Here is a 20296-nt window from a genome sequence, read left to right as displayed (position 1 = left end):
ATTCAATTTCCTTAGTTATTATTGGCCTGTTCAGATTTGCTACTTTATGATTCAATCTTGGTTGGGTGTATGATTCTAGGAATTTATATATTTCCTTTGGTTTATCCAATTTGTTGTCTTATAATTGTTTATAGAAGTCTCTTACGATTATTGTATTTCTGTGGTATTATAATTCCCCTTCTTTCATTTTTGATTTTGAGTTTTCTCTTTTTTCTTAGTTATTATAGGTAAGGTTTGTTAATTTCTGTATCTTCAATAAAATCAACTTTTAGTTTCATTAAGTTTTTAAATTCTCTGGTCTTTGTTTTTTTGAGCCTGATCTTTGTTATTTTGTATGCTAAATTGGGCTTAGTTTCTTCTTGTCTTTTTTAGTTTAAAAAACTTGTGAGAAGTTAGGTTGTTTATTTGAGATCTTTGTTTCCTGATATAGACATTTATTGTGATAAAATACCCTTTTACATTAGCTTTTGCTGCATCTACAGGTCTTGTGGTGTTGACCTTCCATTTTCATTTCTCTTAACATATTTGGACTTTTCCAGTTTTCCTCCTGTTATTGATATCTAGTTTTATACAATTGTGGCTGGAAAATATCCTTAGTATTATTTCAAACTTCTTAAATTTGCTAAGCCTTGTTTTGTGACCTATCATATAATCTATCCTGGAGAACGTCCCATGTGTGTTTGAGAAAAATGTGTATTCTGCCTCTGCTGGATGGAAATGTTCTGTTTGTATCTGTTAGGTCAATTTAGTTTAAAGTATAGTTCAAGTCAAACATTTCCTTATTGATTTACTGTCTGGGTGAGTTAACCATTGTTGAAGGTGAGGTATTGAAGTCAGAAAAATGATAGGCCAACAAGATCTCTCTTGGCCCTGAGCTGTACCACCTTGGAGGAGGATTGATGTGGGTAAAGTCAAACTTTCCCTTTTACCTTCTCCAGTGCATCCAAACTCATACATTTTTGTTCCAACACTGTGCTGGAGCTTTTCCATTGGAAACCTGGACTTCATCAAAGACTCTCTGGTCCATAGGTGATTGTCTAAGACAGGGTTCTCCAGGGACTCCTGAGCCATAGCTGAATGGGGCTGAAGCCAGTTCACAGGCCACTCTACGGTCCACAGCCAAGACCAAGGTCTTTATGGCTATTACTAAACGCCCGAGTGGGTGAGAGTCCTCATGGGTCCCTTGGCATGTGCTCTCGAATCTCATAGCACCCAAAGAGGTACAATTATATGTGAATAGATGCCAAATTTTTGTCACTGGAAGGGGGACATGAATGAGTCTTGTTTAACCATGTTAAACACAATATCTCTGATATCACGAATCTCCATTTCTTTAGTTCTTTCATTTTATTCATGAGGGTTGTGCTGTTTCCCTCATAGAGATCCTATACATATTTTATCTTTGGGTGTGCTAATGTAAATGATACTGTATTTTTAATTTCTAATTTCAGTTATTTCCTAGTATATTAAAAAAAATTGCCCTTTGTATATTAACCCTGTATCCTGCAACCTTGGTATAATATGCTATTAGTTCTAGGATTTTTTTTTTTTTTTGTCAATTCTAACAGATTTTCTACACAGATAGTCAATGTCATATGTGAACAAAGAGTTTTATTTCTTCCTTCCCAACATGTATACTATTATTTTCTTGTCTTGTTACAACAGTGAATTCCAGTACAGTGTTGGAAAGGAGTGGTGATTCTTAGGTTTTTCCCAAATGAACGGCGGAGAAATTAAAAAAAAAAAAATGGCAGAGCCAGGCAGTAGGTTTGATAGTGCTTAATGGGGAGTGCTCCTGGGCTAGGTTCTGTGACTCAGAGGAGCTTGAGTCAGGGAAGTCCTGCCCAGGCAAACCGCAGGGGGTGCTATAAAGAGTTTTCGGTGGGAAGATGGGGGCAGGGTGCATTCCGATTAGGGCAAGTGTTACAGGTCTTTGTAAGCTAAGTTAGGGTAGGGAGATAAGGTGGTGTTGGCGGGGGTGGGGGGGGTGGGGGGGGTGGGGGGGGTGGGGGGGGTTGGGTGGGGGGAGATGGTGGTAGGGTGGCATTCCAGTTAGGGCAAGGGTTACAGGTCTTTGTCTGCTAAGTTAGGGTAGGGCAGCAAGGCGGCCTTATTGGAAGGCTGCTGGCCTGGGGTTGCTGTTTTGAGGTCCCCAGTCTTGCCAGCCCAACAGTGATAGGGAACATTCTTTTTTTGTTCCTGATCTTAGGCAAAAAGTTCTGAGTTTCTTGCCATTAAATATAATGTTAGCTGTTGATTTTGTATAGATATTAATTATCAAACTGAGTAAGTTTCTGTCTGTACTTTCTAAGATAATGTTTTAAGCATTATTCCTGTGATTTGTGGCATGATAAATAGGGTGCTCTTGCTAGAAAAAGAGAAAGAGACAAAGGGAGATCTCATTATATCTCTTGGGTGCTTGATTCTTTCTCTTAACCCATTATTAATTACTACCATAACACTTTATATGTTTCCTGTAAGGGATTTGACACCTTGTTGCATATATATATATATATATATATATATATATATATATATATATATATTATTTGTCCTCAATATCTCATGCAGAATTTTACCACAGTTGGTATGCAGAACATTTTGTTTTTTTTTTTGAGGACTTATTCCTACCTAATAACTGAGTGAAATGATAAAGTCTAATAACAAAATATACAGTAGAGAATTGACGATTGTATCACTGATGGTTGTAGTAGGCTATTTTCCCAATTATTGTTGTTCTATATTTGCAGGAAAAAGCTGATCATATATTGGCAGCCTCTAGTAATTTATTACTTCTGAAACTTGTTCACAGTGAACCAAGTTATCTCAATAATAATTCCAATAGCTCTTACATAGCTTGAGCCAGAGAATCAAATAATTCACTTATGCTCTTTGGAGTTAATTTTTTATTTATACTAGTAGGAAGTATACCAAAGAGAAAAATAATTCTCCATTTTTGCAGTTTCGCACGAGTTCACATCAAGGTTCTCAACAAAGCACTAAGAGATACATCATTCTATCACTAGATTGTTGCTATCTTTTTAGCCAATAAGAATGCTACTCAGATACCTGATGAATAATAAAACATAAATGTTATATCATTTATGGCCACTAAGGACTGTGGTATTATTATTTCAATTTGCAAAGTGTGGAAACTTAAAAACAGAGAAGTTAGCTGAATATTTGATAGTTTCACAGTTTATTACTGAAGTAAGTATAATAAATATAAAATGAGCTTGGTTCTCCCCTTCTTTCTGTTCAAGTGGCAAACATAGTGGCATAAACCTATTAAAGACTTTCCTCCAAAATTTTACGGCAGCAGGGCCTCATTAATGATTAAAGAATTATCAAGTAGAATACTTAATCATCTTGGATAGTAATATTCCTTAACATACATATATAGGAAATTCCAGGTAAGAGCTAGAACTTAGATAAATATTGTTAGTGAAAGCATGCTGACATTAATTTCCCCCAGTCACCCAAGGTATGAAGTGAAAAAAGGTTTATAGCTAATCAACTGAGGTTTATAAGGCTAACTCTATCATACTAATTTCTTTCTAAACAATATTTACAAACTGTTTGTATCAGTTAACATGTCCCAGAAAATTAGGATTATCTCATGGAAGATTTTTGTAGCCTGTTAATTAAAAAATATTGTGTGTGTATGTGTGTGTGTTTCCTTAAATCAAAGAGGTGGAACAGAATAGTCTAATGATAAAGAAAAATAGTATGATGTAGAGACAAATCTAGTTTTAAATCTTGACTCTTCCATATGCTTGCTGCATGACTTTGGGTAAATTCTTTAATTCATCTGAGAATCAACTTTATAGTTTCAAAATGGGTTTCATATAGTTCTTAACTCACAGGATTATTGCGAGAATTAAATTAATCTAATAAGTTGCTCAGCAGAGTGCCTGATACATCATCAATATGGAGTGAATGTTACATAGAATCATTACCAAAATCACAGTATCAACAACATCAAAATTACCTAGTAATAAACTTAAGAAATACAGAGCTCACCTTACATCCCAAAACTCAACAGAAGGACACAAAGGAAAATTTTAAGACATGAAGAGAGGAACCATATTCCTACAAGGAAAGTCTCAATAGTGTAGAGTTGTGGGTTATCCCCAAACTCATTTAAAATCTATCAACATTATTTCATTTTATAGATATCAAAATTCCTTTTAAATTTTATCATAAAAATGAGTTCTCTTCCTATAAAATCATCCAAGATAATCATTAGAAATTTCAGCTCATTAGGGCTGCTATAATACCATGGACTGAGTGTATTATAAATAATCAAATATTATTTCTCATAGTTGTGGAGGACAGAAAATCCAAGATCAAGCACTGGCAGATATGGTGTCTGGTGAAGACCACTTCCTGGATGGCTGTCTTTTTACAATGCTCTTACATGCTGCAAAGAGCAAGAGAGTTTCTTGAGTCTCTTTTATCAGAATGACATAAAATTATAATAATGTAAGAATCACATGCATGAGTGCTTCACCTTCATAATCTGAATCAGTTCATTGAAAGCCCCACCTCCTAATACCATCATCATACGAGTTAGGATTTCAATATATGAATTTCAAGAGGACATAAACACTTAGACCATAGCATAAATGTAATAAAAATGTTGTGTAACTGGTGGATTAAATAAGAACTTTGTTTCAGAGTACACAGTGTAAGGGAAGAGTGGCCCCAGGGATAGCAAGAAGCATAGGATAGGACCTATTCCTGGCAGAGGGCCCAACACTGATCATTCACATTTATACCTCTCAGGTCCCTATTGAAAATACTCTGAATTCAATGGATAAAAGTCCTTGAAACCTCTACAGGCTTATGCTTCCTCCTAGACCCATAAACCTTTCATGATCTCTTCTCCACTTTTCTACTCCTTTCCAAGACTGAAGAAATACTTTCTTTAATCAGAATAGTGGGGGAGAGGTTTGGTAAAGGTTTGTGGGAAGGCCTGTTTTCCACCCACATGTTCCCCCAAACAGTTGTGTTGTCCCTGGTCTTTAAATATTTAAACATTTTGAAATTAAAAGTAAAAGCTTACCAGGCTCTTTCAAGATTCATGCTGTTACATTCCTTTTTCAGGATAAGGAGCACAGAACAGATCATCTTCTCAAAGAGGAATGGAAACAAAGAAGGAAGAAAGAATCAGAAAAATGACTAATATATAAACAACATTCAACCACAAAAAATATGTGTTATTAACAGCTCTCTTTTCATTAATTACTGGAAAGTACATAGTAACCATTCCAAAGGGTTCAAAGATCCACAGCTGCAGAATTTCCTTGCTGTACCTAGAGACCAGGCAGCTGTTTGTGTTTCAGATAGCTAGGAATCACTCTTTTCTCATTTCTCCACTTTTACTTGCTTTTCTCTCTCCTTCTGTGTTTTCGCTGGTGTCCTCTCCCCTGGGGGCACTATGCAACACTTTATTATTTTTTTTTTTTAGATTTTATTTATTTATTTTATTCGTAAAAGAGAGAGAGAGACCGGCAGAGACACATGCAGAGGGAGAAGCAGGCTCCACGCAGGGAGCCCATCTCAGGACTCAATCTCAGCACTCCAGGATCACGCCCTGGGCCAAAGGCAGGTGCTCAACTGCTGAGCCACCCAGGGATCCCCAACATTTTTTTTTAAAAGGCAGAAATTCTAAAAACAGAACAAAACCATACAAAAACAAAATAACAACTCCCCCCCCCCCAAATCGTCCCCCACCAACCCCCCCAAAAAACTGTAGTAGGATTCTCTGGGAAAAAATAATACAAAGAAATTCTAAAATAAAATTAAATAAATAAAATAAAATATAAATTATTCTCCATAACATATATACACATATATGGAACACTCACTGATGGAATAGTAAGCCAGATATTTTTATATTTAAAACTCTCAACAACTCTTTAAAGTAAAATGAATAGCCTTGTTTTTCAGAAGAGGGAAAAATGTCTGTGAGGTTAAATGCATTGGGCCCTTTTAAGCCAGCGATTCAGCTGTTAAGTGACATGATCAGCATTTCTCTGTAGACCTTTCTGTCCTCAAATCCCACACTTCTGAGGGAATGGTGTGCTTCCACTCACTAACATTCACTACTTCATAATTTTGCATAAAGTTTCCTGCTTGTGGAAACACTTTGACAAGGTCTCTGAGTCTTCAGTTCTCAATTTTAATAGAATAAAAAGTCTTCTGACAGCCTCCAAGACAGCTGCTTTTCTACAATGGAGGCAACTTGGTGCTCTCCTCCCAGTCTTGTCATACAGAGTGGTTTCCAGATCTCTGTTACGGTTTTTCCCTTCAACAGACTTGGGCTGCATGTCCTTTTCAAGGATGTGTGTGTGTGTGTGTGTGTGTGTGTGTATGTGCACATGCACACAAGGATGCAGAAATCAGTTGGCAAACAGAGAAAGGATATTGATTGGCAGACAGTGAGGATCAATAATTGAAACTGGATTATCTGGCATCAAACACACCCCATCTGCCATGTCTCTCTTTTACATCCCTACTATTGCTACTTTTACCTTCTAATGCTGTTGTGGCATTCTGTTAATTTCCTTATGTCATTGTGTCTAAATTAAGATGTATGTTGGAAAATGGGAAGCTATTGTATTACAAGTTCAATTGCTGATATTTTCTTCCTTTGACAAATCCCGATTTGCTTTCCAGCACTGTCACGTATGTTCTGGTTTGGTTTTTCTTCTTTCCATTTTCTCACTTTAAAATGAGCAATAGTCTTTTTTCCATCAGAGTATTGATTTTGCTTTTAAAAAGACCTCCCTGTTCCATTATCCCTCCTGATCAATTCGGACCATTTTGCATGAGAATGTTTTCCTTTTTCTTACCATACAAAATGTCTTTGTTCTTATTTCACTTTCCTCTATATGTCATTTGTGGAGCTTTTAATTATATCCCCTGAGTTTATTTTGAAAGGTGTTGGTTTGGTTTAAAAAAAAAAAAATCAGGCCACTTGACAATTTCAATTTCTTTTTTTGATGTGAGATTTTGTTTATTTATTGGACACATATTTGTTGTACCAGGCCTCATAGACAGTGCTGAGGTTAAAAGAATTAAAGCGAAATTAAAAATATTGAATATTATTACAATTAATGTATGTTAAGTTGTCACCAAAGCCAGGCAGTATACAGAAGGGCTTTGTGACTTTTAAAGTAATAAAATAGACATTTATTGAGTGTTTACATCCTAGGGAATTGCTGTGTTGTTCATATGAATATCATATATCATTCTCAAAAACACTCTATGATGTAGCTACTGCATTTTATTCCCATTTTCAAATGAGACACTAAGGCAAAGGAGAAACTAAATGACTTGCTCAGAGATGGTACGTGACAGAGTCAGGATTCCAAGCCTCTTAACCACTACACTTTTCTCTAGGTATTGTAGTATTATTATTGCCATTGTGTATTTTTGCTTTACAATCTAAAAAGCAAGTAATAGATCAAAATCCACCAGAAGAAAACACTCAAATTTTCATTGACCTACAGAGTTTACCTGTGGAAAGTTCAATCCATCTTCCCCAGGATCTACTTAACTAGTCAAGACCAAAAAAAAAAAAAAAATCCTCAAGGACATTAATTTGCTACTGCTTTGCTCCACCTCATAGCTCTTTTAACATATCACAGTCACCAGGTTTTGGATAAGCTGCTGTACTAAAGGATTCAAAGGAGGAGTAAAAGGCTCAGTTTTTACCCCCTCCTTTTTTCTTTCTAATTTTGCCTTAAAGTGGTATATCTTTATTATTCTTTAATAATACTTGGTTTTAGAAATTCCTCCTGCCCCATATCTCACACTATGCTAGGTACAAGGACCACTATAATAACTATGACTTTGTAACCTGTACTAGCTAACATTTTAATATTTTTTAATTTGCCTTTGAAGTAGTTCTCACTGCAGTCTTTCAAACCCTATTATTAGACAAGTTACTTGATGATAGGGAATCTTCCTGTCTTTCACCAATATCCTTCAATGTCTTTTTCAGAGTAGGAACTTAGGAAATGTTTGTTTAAATGAATTGAAAGAAATTGACCTCCAGTAATGGCTAATAGTTCACAAAAATTACTATTATATATTCCTTAAAGTGTACTTTTGTGCAGAGGTTTGAGGATCTGGGCAGATAGTTGACAAATGTAGCCCTACATAGATTCATTCAGGTTTCTTATCATGTCTTCCTAGTCAAAAAATTTTTTTCTAATACTTTTTAATTGAATTTACATATCACAAAATGCACATATTTTAAGTGCAGAGTTCATTAAGTAAAAGCTTAACATATATATCACCTCAACTATGGTTTACAATGTTTCCATGATCCTAGAAACTTTGTGCCTCTTTATTTAGTCAATCTGCTCCCCTGACCAGAAGCATTCATTGATCCAATTTCTGTCTTCATGAATTTATTTTACCTATTGTAAACTTCACATAAATGCAATTCTACAACATGTACTCTTTTGAGTAAGACTTTCTAACTCAGCATTATAATTTTGAAATTTATTAGTGCTGCCATATGTTTCAATAGTTGTTCCTTTCACTGCTAAGTAGCATTACATTGCATTATATCACATTGAACTACAATGTGTTTATTAATTTCCAGTGTTTATGAACATTCCAGTTGTTTCCAGGTTTTCACATGATTTATAAATCTCTTCTGACGTTTCTAGTATCAATCTTTAAGGGGACATACATTATCATTTTCTCTTGGGTAGGGGCATGGGAATGGAATTGCTGAGTCATAGTGTAGTTACATGTTTCATTTTAAAGAAAAAAATATAACTGCCAAATAGTTTTTCAAAGGGTTGTAATACTTTACGCTACCATCAACAACAGATGAGAGTTCTGGTTATTTCACAGTCTCTCTAAAATTTAATATTGCCAGTTTTTGAAAACCATTTTTGTGGGTTTGTATTTCACTAATGACTAATAGCAGTGTATGTCATTTATATTATACTGGTTCTTCCCATATCTTCTTTTGTAAAGTACCCACTCAATTTTTTCCTTGATATTTGTCCATAGTATTGATTTGTAGGTGTCTTCACATATTCCCCCCATATATTCTTTGCAGATATATGTATTGCATTTTTTTTTCTTCCAGTCTGTGGCTTGCCTTTTTATTTTCTAAATAAACTTTGAAGAAGAGAAGTTTTTCATTCTGATGAATTATTATTTTTTTACACAATATATACAGCATATCAAATTACAAATTATGGGAAAATTGAAAACAAAATAATTAAAAACAAACCAAGGACAAGGCTTGTAGCTACCTGATGCTATAAGACCTGTATATGATATCAGAACTAGGACACACATTTAAGTTTCCTATAAACCAAAACAAAGAGAAAATATTAAAAAGCTCTATTAGATAAGGGAAGATACAAGGTAAGTGGAATCATTCTTGGAATTGAATCTTATAGGAAATTCCTCCCAATGGGTGGTCATAAAGGATACCGTAGCACTGTCGTAGGGAGTATTTTAACATTCTTTTAACTAAATGGAGTAACCAAGTGAACCCCCTCTCTGTTTTCTCCACTTTTTTTTTTCTTGCTTCATAAAGTCTTTGAAGGCTGGCCTCCTTGAGTTCCCTCTCCTGGACTTTCTTGCACTTTGACAGAAACCAACAAAAAAGCAAAGGCAGAGTAGAAATAGTTCAGAGTCCTGATTTACTCTCCTCCCACCATGCAGGGCCTATGGTTCCAGCAGCAACTATATTCCTTAACTTCAGGCAAGAGCTCCTGTGGTAGCCTTCTCCCATACCTATAGCTCTTCCATGGTTCTGGTAACAACATTTTCTCCCTTACTCCTCCATATCCAGTCATGTATTGCTATCCTTTGTTGGTTCTTTTAATCCTTGCCCACTATAAAGTTCCTTCCCAGGATCTCTTCCATAAAATCTTTGGAATTACCTTTTTTTTTTTTTTCCTGCCAGGAATAATAGCTAGTCTATACAGTTCCTTCTTGTAATGTCCTTCAATGTAGGAATTGAACCAGAATGCCAAGGATAATTTATCAAAAACAATTCCACAATGTTGTGCATGAATCTCTGGTTGTTTTCAATAATCCACGAATAAAATTTACACTATCTCTAAAAAAATGGATCAACTCCTGTTTTTCAGAATAAAATACTAATATTCTAAGATGTACAAGCAATGCATCAGAGGTTCAGAAACCACAGAACAAGAAAACCCTATCCAAAACACTGTTTTCTCTCAACCATATATTTGTTTTTTTTTTTTTAATTTTTGTGTTTTGTCACATACATGTCGAAACAGAAGCTATTTGTATATTTTCATGTTGGCACAACACTGAAGTTATCTTTTCATGTTGGTTTTTGTTGTTCTACTTCACAGAGGGTCACTGGAAATATTTGTGGGTTTACGTTATCTGGAAATTGATGAACATTTTGACGATAAATGTGCAGGATTTGAGACTCCTATGGCCAACAGATAGAAATGATTAGTTTCTTAGGAAGTCTAATAAGACTGAAAAGAGGCAAATATTCTTAAATTTCAACTACTTGAATATTTAAGTCTCATTCAGATGAGATGTGTATATTATTTATTAGAGCAATGTCTTAGAGCTGATTCAGTATATCTACAGATCTGCAGTTCAATGTGGCATTTTGGTCATTAATTTTCTCTGCCTGCTGACTCCTTCATGACACTGTTTCCTAAGGAAATCAGTCCTTTGGCCTCACCTTGGACTGGAAACCTTGATAAGAGCATGAGAACAACCTTCTTGGAGATATTGTTAGTTTGCTTGAGTATTTTTTCTGCTCATTTTCCTCCTTTTCTCTCTTAAATGAGTTTCTCATGAGTAATAGTTATGCAACTGAATATCTATCATAAAATATTGGTGTATCATTGCCAACCTCTTTTAATACTTGGATTAGTTTTCTAGGGCTGTGGTAATAAAGTATCATAAATTGAGTGTCTTAAACAATAGGAACTTATTGTCTCACAGTTCTGGAGTCTAGAAGTCCATGTTGCCTCTGAAGGCACTAGGGAAGAATGTGCTCCAGGTATCTCCGTGACTGTGATGTTTAAGTCCAATCACAGAATGTTCTTCTTATGTGTCCACATTTCCTCATTTTGTAAGGACAACAGTCATCTTAGATTAAGGGCCCACCCTATTCCATTCTGATCCTAACTAATATCTTTGCAACAACCCTATTCCTGACTTCAACACACGAATTTGGGGAGAACACAATTCAACCCCAAACATTAGTGCACTAATTAAAATAATTTTCTTTATACTATCTGTTCAGATGCCTCCTGTGCACTGTTAAAATCCTATTTGTATTTCATTTGTATTTGTTAGTTTTGAATGACTGTATTGTGATTCCTTTTTTTAAATCAATGTTCCATAATAGAAATATAATTTTAATAAGATAATTTAGAATTATTTAAATATTTGATAATAGTATCTTTTGAAAATATATGACTAGAAATAGAGATATCAGGGTTTGAGTAGCATAGAATAGTTACCTTCAACTTGCCTCAAGAAGCAATTAGCTGTATCAAGCACATTGTTTATGTACATGGTGAATCAATTTCTACTATCTTAAGTTCCTATTGAAGAATAATTTGATGCTATGGGAAGATCCAGCAAGTCTTTTAAGCCATTAGGTTACTAGAAATAATTTAATAATTCAGTGTACTAAATGGCATCTGCCAGGTTTGAAAGAGTGTCTGATATCACCCCTAAGGTGTGTTAGCTATATTCTTTTTGGAAACTACCAAGGATTTGGCTGTCTTTGAAGAAAATTTTGAACATAAATTGGAAAACACAATTCCATGATCCTTTTGATCATACTATTATAAAATTCATGATAATATGAGACTTTCTGGGAAAAATAAAGGAAAAGAGTACAAGCTATTCATTACAATCTCTTCCCTTTTGATTTATTTTAATGAGTTAGTTGAAGCAATTGTTGCCTAGTTGTTGTTGCTGTTTTACAAGCACATCTTAAAAGAATGGTCACTTTATTGACTTTGTTTTAGAAAAATGATAAATGCTCATTTGAAAAGAATCCCAGCAAATACAGAAGTGAGAGGGAAAGAAAAGAAAAAGAAAAAAAAGAAAAGAAAAGAAAAGAAAAAAGAAATGATAATAGGAAGGACATACATAGATAAATAAATGAAATTAATATAACACTGTATGTGTGTATGTTAAATACACTGTAATTAAAATAAAAATAAATAAGATATAGAGAAAAAGCCATTATACTTAGTGACTGATTAGATAAATTCATAAGAAAGAATGAATGAACTAACGAATGAAATAAAGAAAGAGCAAAGCAAAAGCCAGTGCTAAGCCCTAGACAGACATCATTTCTTTCCATTTTGGAGAGGTCAATGATTTGTCATCATAGCAATAGATGCTTACTCTCTAGTTACAGCTTTATCTCCCCCGCTTGTGGCAAATCTGCAGGCATTATCATTTGTGGGTTTGAAGCATGCCTGATTTGTTGACATCCGATATTGCTGATCATTAGATCACTCACTTTATGGTAAAGAAATAGGAGTAAAAGCTTCATTCTCATAAAAATCACTGCTATTCCCATATGCCTCATTATCCAAAAAGGGACAGCTTGATAGAATAGTAAAATGGTGTGCTAAAGGATTGACCAGGGTGCCATCTTGGAGGCAAGACTCCATGAGGTTAGGATGCCATCCCACAAGATGGGATATATATTTTTATCAACAGGGCTAGAAGGTAACTTCTAAACCTGAATTCTTATTCTAGGAAGCAAGACATACAGGTGATACTGACATCATCACCACTATACCTATAATCCATTTAAGTACTTTTTTGCTTTCTATACCAACAAAGTTGTTCTGGGTGGGCTAGAAACCCTAGTCTCATGATAGAAGCACAGTTCTATTAAATTAGGAGCTAACACCTGGCCTTTTGGACTCTTTCCTGGCCATTTTAGACTGTTCAAACAACAGAGATGTAGGAGTTGGGTGATTTATTCGAGTACTTTGGAGAATTTGGATGCCATCACACAGTAAGAGACTATGGCTGGAATCCCAAGGAAACACTGGATTATCTGTTACTCTCCTGCCCACTAGTTCTGGACAGTGGAAAATTACAACAATCTAGATTCCAAAGACCTAGGACCTAGATTCCCCAGTTATATGGTCTGAATATTTGTGCCCCCCCCCCATTATATGCTGAAACCTAATTCCCAATATGAATGGTGTTTGGAAGTGGGGTCTCTATGAAGTAATTAGGTCATGAGGGCAGAGCTTCATGGGTGGAATTGATGCCATTATAAAATATACCCCAGGGAGATTCCATGTCCCTTCTACCACATGAGGACACAGTGAGAACATCCCTCTATGAACCAGGAGGCAGGCCCTCAGTAGATACAGAATCTGCTGGCACCCTGATCTTGGATGTCCCAGACTCCAGAATTGTGAGAAATACATTTCTGATGTTATTAAGCCACCCAGCTTGTGCTATTTTGTTAAAACAGCATAAACAGACTAAGGCAACAGTATTGAAAATCTGGTCAAGAATCTGTCTAGCAGGGATGCTATCAGAGTAGCATGGGAAGTAGTAGGGAAGCCATGAAATGGGTGATTGGAGAAGGAAAGCTGATGATCAAATTAAGCCCTGGCAACAGATAATAGACGAGATACAGAAGTCAGGACTGTAATAGCTATATTTTAGGTTAATATTTTTGCTTCTCTCTTTGCTCAATTATTTAAAAGGCACTAATAATGAGAAAAGACTTTTAGTTTCTATTGGAACTATGAAAGAATTGACACCATTCTGTGATAATAAATGATGAGACTTTGGCTACTCTTATCCGGACAAAAGACAAGAGTAGATGCTAAAGTCAAACAGATGGACTGAGATGGACATTTTCTGTCGGTCTTTCCAGACCCTGTCTTCTCCACTCTTTTTTGGTCCTGGAAGGCTCATTTGTCTGGACAGTATCAATGAGCTTCCTTCACTCTGCTTCCATGTTGGTTCAGCCAACAGAAAACAGCAGCAGAATCTCAAGGGGAGTAGACATGCAAGGTTAGGACCTATACTTCTAACTTTCTGATAGAAAGGTTGTGTCCCTCTTCTGAAAGCCACACTCCTATCAGGCAGCCATCCTTTGCGATACTCCTTCCCTCTTCTTACCCCTTTAGGTCATGAGGGGCAATATCTTCCCCTTTTCTTCTCCTCTCCATGGCTAGCCCCTATCCTTGTGGGCTTTCCCTAACTTTGCTCATATTTTTGTAAATAATGTCTTTTTTAAAAGATTTTATTTATTTATGAGAGAGAGAGAGACAGGCAGAGACACAGGCAGAGGGAGAAACAAGCTTTCTGAGGAGAGCCTGATGTGGAACTCGATCCCAGGACCCCAGGATCACACCCTGAGCCAAAGGCAGACGCTCAACTGCTGAGCCACCCAAGAATCCTGTAAATAATGTCTTTTATTAAATTCTTCTCAATTACCTTCATTCTACCACGCCTTCTGTTTCTTGCCAGGATCCCCCCACAGATGCAATATGTGAGTTATGAAAGACCTGAAATTTCATCTTTCCTGTCTGTTCTCTTTGCATTTCTAACATAATCTGTCTAGGAAGAAAGGTTTGTGCATTTGTGTTATGTTTACATGGCAAACAGAATATTTATGTCCCATTTATATTTGAGAGTACTTGTCTTCTATATAATTCTGTAAATACAAATAAGAAATAAGGGAGTGGTTTTCAGAATAAATCCCATTGGCAAATATTTATTAGACATGAACATGTAGATGTGCTGTACAAGGATGCTATTCAATATGCAGGAACAATAGGAGTCACTGTCAGAATTCTTGGGTTCAAATTCTAAGATTTCCTTTTTTTCTTTCCATTTTATTTTATTTTATTTTTTATTAATTTTTTGTTGTTGTTGGCAGAAGAAACCAGAGGCTGCCTTTGGCAAATACTGTTGGAAATAATGTTCTTGGGATGCCTGGGTAACTGAGTGTTTGAGCATCTGCCTTTTGCTCGGGGCGTGATCCTGGAGTCCTAGGATCGAGTCCCACATCAGGCTCCCTGCATGAAGCCTGCTTCTCCCTCTGCCTGTGTCTCTGCCTCTCTCTGTGTGTCTGTCATAAATAAATAAATAAAATCTTAAAAAAAAAAAAGAAAATAATGTTCTTGCATTACGGCAGGAAGGAAATCAATGTCCAATTCACACATTTTATTCAGAGCCCAACCAGATATTTTCTTATAGTTCTGAAGGGCTTGTAAAACCACAGTAACTCTGCCACCATTACTTTACTACGTCAGTTCATGGCTCCCATACTGCTTATGATTCATGTGTCTCCAATGAAAAACCAATACTGTGCTAAATACAGTTTAGCCTGTTTTTGTTTTCATATACGTTAATAGTGTTAAAAGATAAACTGGGGCATATTTAAAATTTTAAGCAAAAATTAATTCAGATCAGGCAACATCCAATCTAGTAGACAGAAAAGAAGTTCAAGTTGCTGAACAAAATGTAATATGTTTATAGGCAGAAAGGAACAGGAACAAGGAAGTTATACTAAGCAAAAAAGTGGGTTGGTTGTTGCAAGATTTCTTCCCTTTAAGGGATGGTAAGGACCTATTAGGCAGATTACCTAACTAGTGCTGATCAGGGATTATTTATCATCTATCTATCTATCTATCTATCTATCTATCTATCTATCTACCTATCATCTATTTATTTATCTATCCATTTATTTATCTGGAGAGAGAGAGAACAGGCAGAGGGAGACTTTTGTTTTGTTTTTAAATATTTTATTTATTTGAGAGAGAGAGGGGAAATGAGTGGTGGGAGGGGCAGAGGGGAGAGGTAGAGGGACAAGCAAGGTCCTTCCTGAGCAAGGAAACTGCTCAGGTCTCAATCCTTAAACCCAGGGAGGAACCTTGAATCCCAGGACCCCAGAACCATGACCTGAGCTGAAGGCAGATGCTTAACCAACTGACCCACCCAGGCACCCCATTGCTGACTGGTTTAAGATTTCATTTCTGAGAGAGACATAACTGTAATTAAGTTCAGTCTGTTTGGTGACATAGGGCTCAGCAGAAGCCATTCCATTTTAGGCCTGTTGTTTGTTGTTGTTGTTGTCTTATTTTTAACAATACCTCTCCCCGTTTTGATCAGACTCTCAGCCTGAGACTTGTAATAAAAAGTTTAAGTTATCACTACTCCCTGCTATCACTCTGGAGTTTTCATAGTTTTTGCTGAATCTCTGCATGGTATTAACAGGTCATGAGATCAGGTTCACATTCTTTAATGTGATCATTGTTTTTGTTCCTTTTCTGATGTTCTATTCTTAGGGAAATCATTTGCTTGGTGGTTAGTGGTAGAAACGTGCACTTTTTTTCCCCTTTCAAACATGCATTTAAGACTTCTGAGTGAAAACAATATGCCAAGAGACCAGTATGATAATTGAAAGAGGGAAAATTTCCAGTGACTGTACTTCAGAGCCATGGTCTCTATGACCCAAACCAATCAGAATAAATTAGTCAAAAAAAGACCCATTTGAAGGAGTCGCTCTTGTTTTTTTTTCTAAAGATTTTATTTATTTATTCATGAGACACACAGAGAGAAAGGCAGAGATACAGGCAGAGGGAGGAATAGGCTCCCTGTGGGGAACCTGATGTGGGAGTGGATCCCAGGACCCTGGGATCAGGACCTGAGCTAAAGACAGATGCTCAACCACTGAGCCACACAGACATTCCGAAGGAGTCACTCTTTTAAGCTGACTTGTTCAGTGATCTTATGTAGCCGAGTCTCAGCTTTACTAAGTGTTAATCGAAGTGCAACAAGTGGTGCTGACCATAGCACAGACGTCTTTTTGCTCAGCAAAAATAATAATCAAGGGCTATCATCAAGAACCACTTGGATAGGTTTAGAGATCTTCCTTGGGCTATTGCTTTAGCAGCAGATTCTGAAATATCTTTAAGAGTTAAGGGCAGGTTCCTAATCATAGCTTCATTTGCACTTACTCCTAGGCATCTGCCAAAAAGAAGCACATTTTGAGTCACAAATATCTCCTGGTGATTGCCGTTTGAGTCTGTGGCTTGGGAATAAAAAGGTGATAGCCATGGAGGCCAATATAATGTAAGGGTCTGTAGACTACACAGTTTTATTCTTATTTTCCCTGCCTTGTATCCCCTTCTTTGTAGAGAGCCCAGATGCAAAGTTCTCCAAGTTTGGGGTTGTTAGCCAAAGAAATGGACCCCAGGGTTAAGTAGTTCCAACATGATAGAGAGAAGGCTGAGTTTGTTCCAAAGAAACTGAGGCATTGGAAATTCTGGAGATGTTTGTGATGGGCAGAGCTATATCTCAAAGTCATTTGGACGTAGGATTACACACACACACACACACACACACACACACTCCCCTTGCGATGGCCTGCTATGTCCCGGGACGGAGAAAAGCAAAAGATAGACAAGAGAATCATAAATACCTGCATGGTGTAAGAATTAGCAAAAGGATAGTCAGAAAGGGAAGGAGGAATGGAAAAAAATGTTTTGATCTGACATCTTGGGAAAAGCAATCTGCCTCAATGGGAGCTAGTTCTCTTCCTAGCCAATTTGATTTTGAGGTCTCCGGCATTGGCACAGGACCAGATGTCAAGTGGAGCCTTCTTCAGTTGTGAAATATCCATCCAAGTTTTGACACTTTGTAATTTGGCAACAACAGTGTTGGTATAATGTTATCAGTTATAATTCCAGTTATTATCTTAAAATGTTATGTGTCAGAAAAATACCATATTTACTTGTCAATTCCATTATAATGAATTCTCATGAGATCTTTAAGAATGGGCCTTTTAAAGTCTTTCATTATTTACAGGCAGTGTTTTACTCTGATGCTTTTACAAAAGTAATTTTCATAAAAAGCACCCAAGTACTCTTGACATTGATATGGCTGGATTAGCTGCTATTTGATTTGAATCAATTTTTGCTCAAACTCTTAAAGACTTTTAATGTGCCTCAGTTTATCTGTTAATCTAATACATATGAAAATAAAAATAGGCTAAACTATATTTAGCACAATATTGATTTTTTTTGTTGGAGACAAACAACTCAAACAAGCAGTATGAGGGCCATGAACTTTTATAGCTCTTTGCTTACTTAAGAAAACCCAATATTCTGGGGGATCCCTGGGTGGCTCAGCAGTTTAGTTCCTGCCTTCGGCCCAGGGTGTCATCCTGGAGTGCTGCGTAGTGCTCCCTGCATGGAGCCTGCTTCTCCCTCTGCCTGTGTCTCTGCCTCTCTTTCTCTCTCTCTCTCTCTCTCTCTCTCTGTGCCTCTCATGAATAAACAAATAAAATCTTAAGAAAAAAAAAGAAAACCCAGTATTCTCAGTATTAAAAGAGCGAGGTTTTGTTCACACCTATGTAACCTTCTGTATTTGCCTTTAACATCTTCTATAACCATTTTCATTAAGTAGTTAATTATTATTTCATAATGATCAGTAATCCTATTTATTCAAATATTCAAACCTTTTGATGTTCTAAAAATCAAATTCTAAATAGAGTCTGACAGGAGATCCTAGAGTATGAGTCTTTCCCTGTCTGACTTATTTCACTTAGCATATCTTCAGCATCCATCCACATTGTTGCAAATTGTAAGACCTCCTTGTATTTTTTAAGAATGAATAATATTATTATATTATTATAATAATATTATAATATATAATTATATAATTAATATTATATTAATAATATCTATTTTATGTATACACACACTCCACAACTCCTTTATCCATTCATCCATCAATGGACATGTAGGCTGTTTCCATATTTTGTCTATTGAAAATAATGCTGCTATGAACTGGAGACTGCAGATATATTTTTTAAAAGATTTATTTATTAGAAAGAGAGAGCAAGTGGGGGGAGGGCAGAAGGAGAGGGAGAGAGAGAGAGAGAATATCAAGTAGACTCCCTGCTAAGTGTGGAGCCTGATGTGGGGCTCGATCTCATAACCCTGAGATCATGACCTGGGCTGAAACCAAGTCAGCCGCTCAACCAACTGAGCCACCCAGGTGCCCCTCATTGTGGTTTTAATTTGCATTTTCCTAATGATTAGTGATGTTAAGCATCTTTTCACATATCTATTGGCCTTTCATATATCTTCTTTGGAGAAATGTCAGATCCGTTGCCGATTCTTAAAATTGGGTTATTTGGTTTTTTTGCTAGGGTTTTAGGAGTTCTTTATGTATTTTGGACATTTATTCTTATTAGATATATGGTTGGCAATCTCCACCTCCTCCCCCATTCCATAGCTTGTTTCCTCATCTTGTTGATGGCTCTTTTTGCTGCAGAAGCTTTTTAGTTTGATGTGGTACCACTTGTTTATCTTCACTTTTGTAGCTCATGCTTTAGGTGTTCTATATTTCTGGGAGTATACATGTTTAGTTTTCTTTAAGCCATTATATAGAGCTATTTACGTATGAATTTTGGCAATTCAACCCAGAGGTAGAAAAAACTGCATATTATAACATGCATATCTAAATATACATGAATATACAGATACAGAAACTTTATAGTTTTTATTTGAATATTTTAGCCAAAAGACAGGTATAATAATGCCAAACTCACTACTTTATGAAAGAATAGTGGGATGTAAATTGTGTTTCTGGAAGATGGAATAAGTTAAATTTGCCTGATCAGATGGAATTTTTTTTTTTTTAAACTAATGTTTGTGAAAGAGACCTGTAAGATTTTTAAAAGGCCTAGTTTCAAAATAGTCTCTCTCTTTCTCTTTTCCCTCTGATAAGAACCACCCTGATTCCTGGAGAACACCAGGTAGATAGAATACTTACATCTCAAAAGCACAGCGGGAGAAGGCAAGTTCCACCAAGAAGGACTTTTGTTCCCTAAATCCAGATGTTTTACAATATCTGCAAGCTTTTTGAAATGAATAGAGAAGGTTTGGGGATTGGTAAAAAAAAAAAAAAAATAGGTGGGCTTTGAATTATTTCTAGGATCCCATTTCTATTCTTGGAAAAACTAGATTTGTAAGACAAATACAGTTGTTTCTAATTCCTCGAAAAGAATTGGGTTGCAACCTGCATGGTATCAAATGACTTCTCCACTGATCCACTATATTGTCTTCAGTCTGCTTCTTTATATTAGGAAGAAGATCTTAAATAAAGACGGAAATCAAAAGATTCCTATGTTTTAGACTTAGAGCTTTGTGTCCTTGGAATGTTTTAGCAAATCCTCACCAAGGTTTCGAATGTTTTCCTTTATCTCTAGGCACATAGTCCATTTCTAGATTAG

The 20296-nt window shown here is 36.1% G+C and overlaps 1 long non-coding RNA gene across 1 annotated transcript in view; it reads right to left on the bottom strand.

The window, feature by feature from the left end:
- LOC140606502 (uncharacterized) overlaps nucleotides 1–20296 on the bottom strand; it is a 72047-nt gene that overhangs the window by 50069 nt on the left and 1682 nt on the right. The window contains exons 2-3 of the long non-coding RNA XR_012008853.1: nucleotides 19837–19921; nucleotides 5069–5133 (exon numbers count right to left, since the gene is read on the bottom strand). This is a non-coding gene — a long non-coding RNA (uncharacterized lncRNA). The remainder of the gene's footprint in view (nucleotides 1–5068; nucleotides 5134–19836; nucleotides 19922–20296) is intronic.

This window comes from Canis lupus, chromosome 16 (genome assembly GCF_048164855.1).
Source record: "Canis lupus baileyi chromosome 16, mCanLup2.hap1, whole genome shotgun sequence".
NCBI lineage: Eukaryota > Metazoa > Chordata > Mammalia > Carnivora > Canidae > Canis > Canis lupus.
This window is presented reverse-complemented; position numbering and strand designations above follow the sequence as displayed.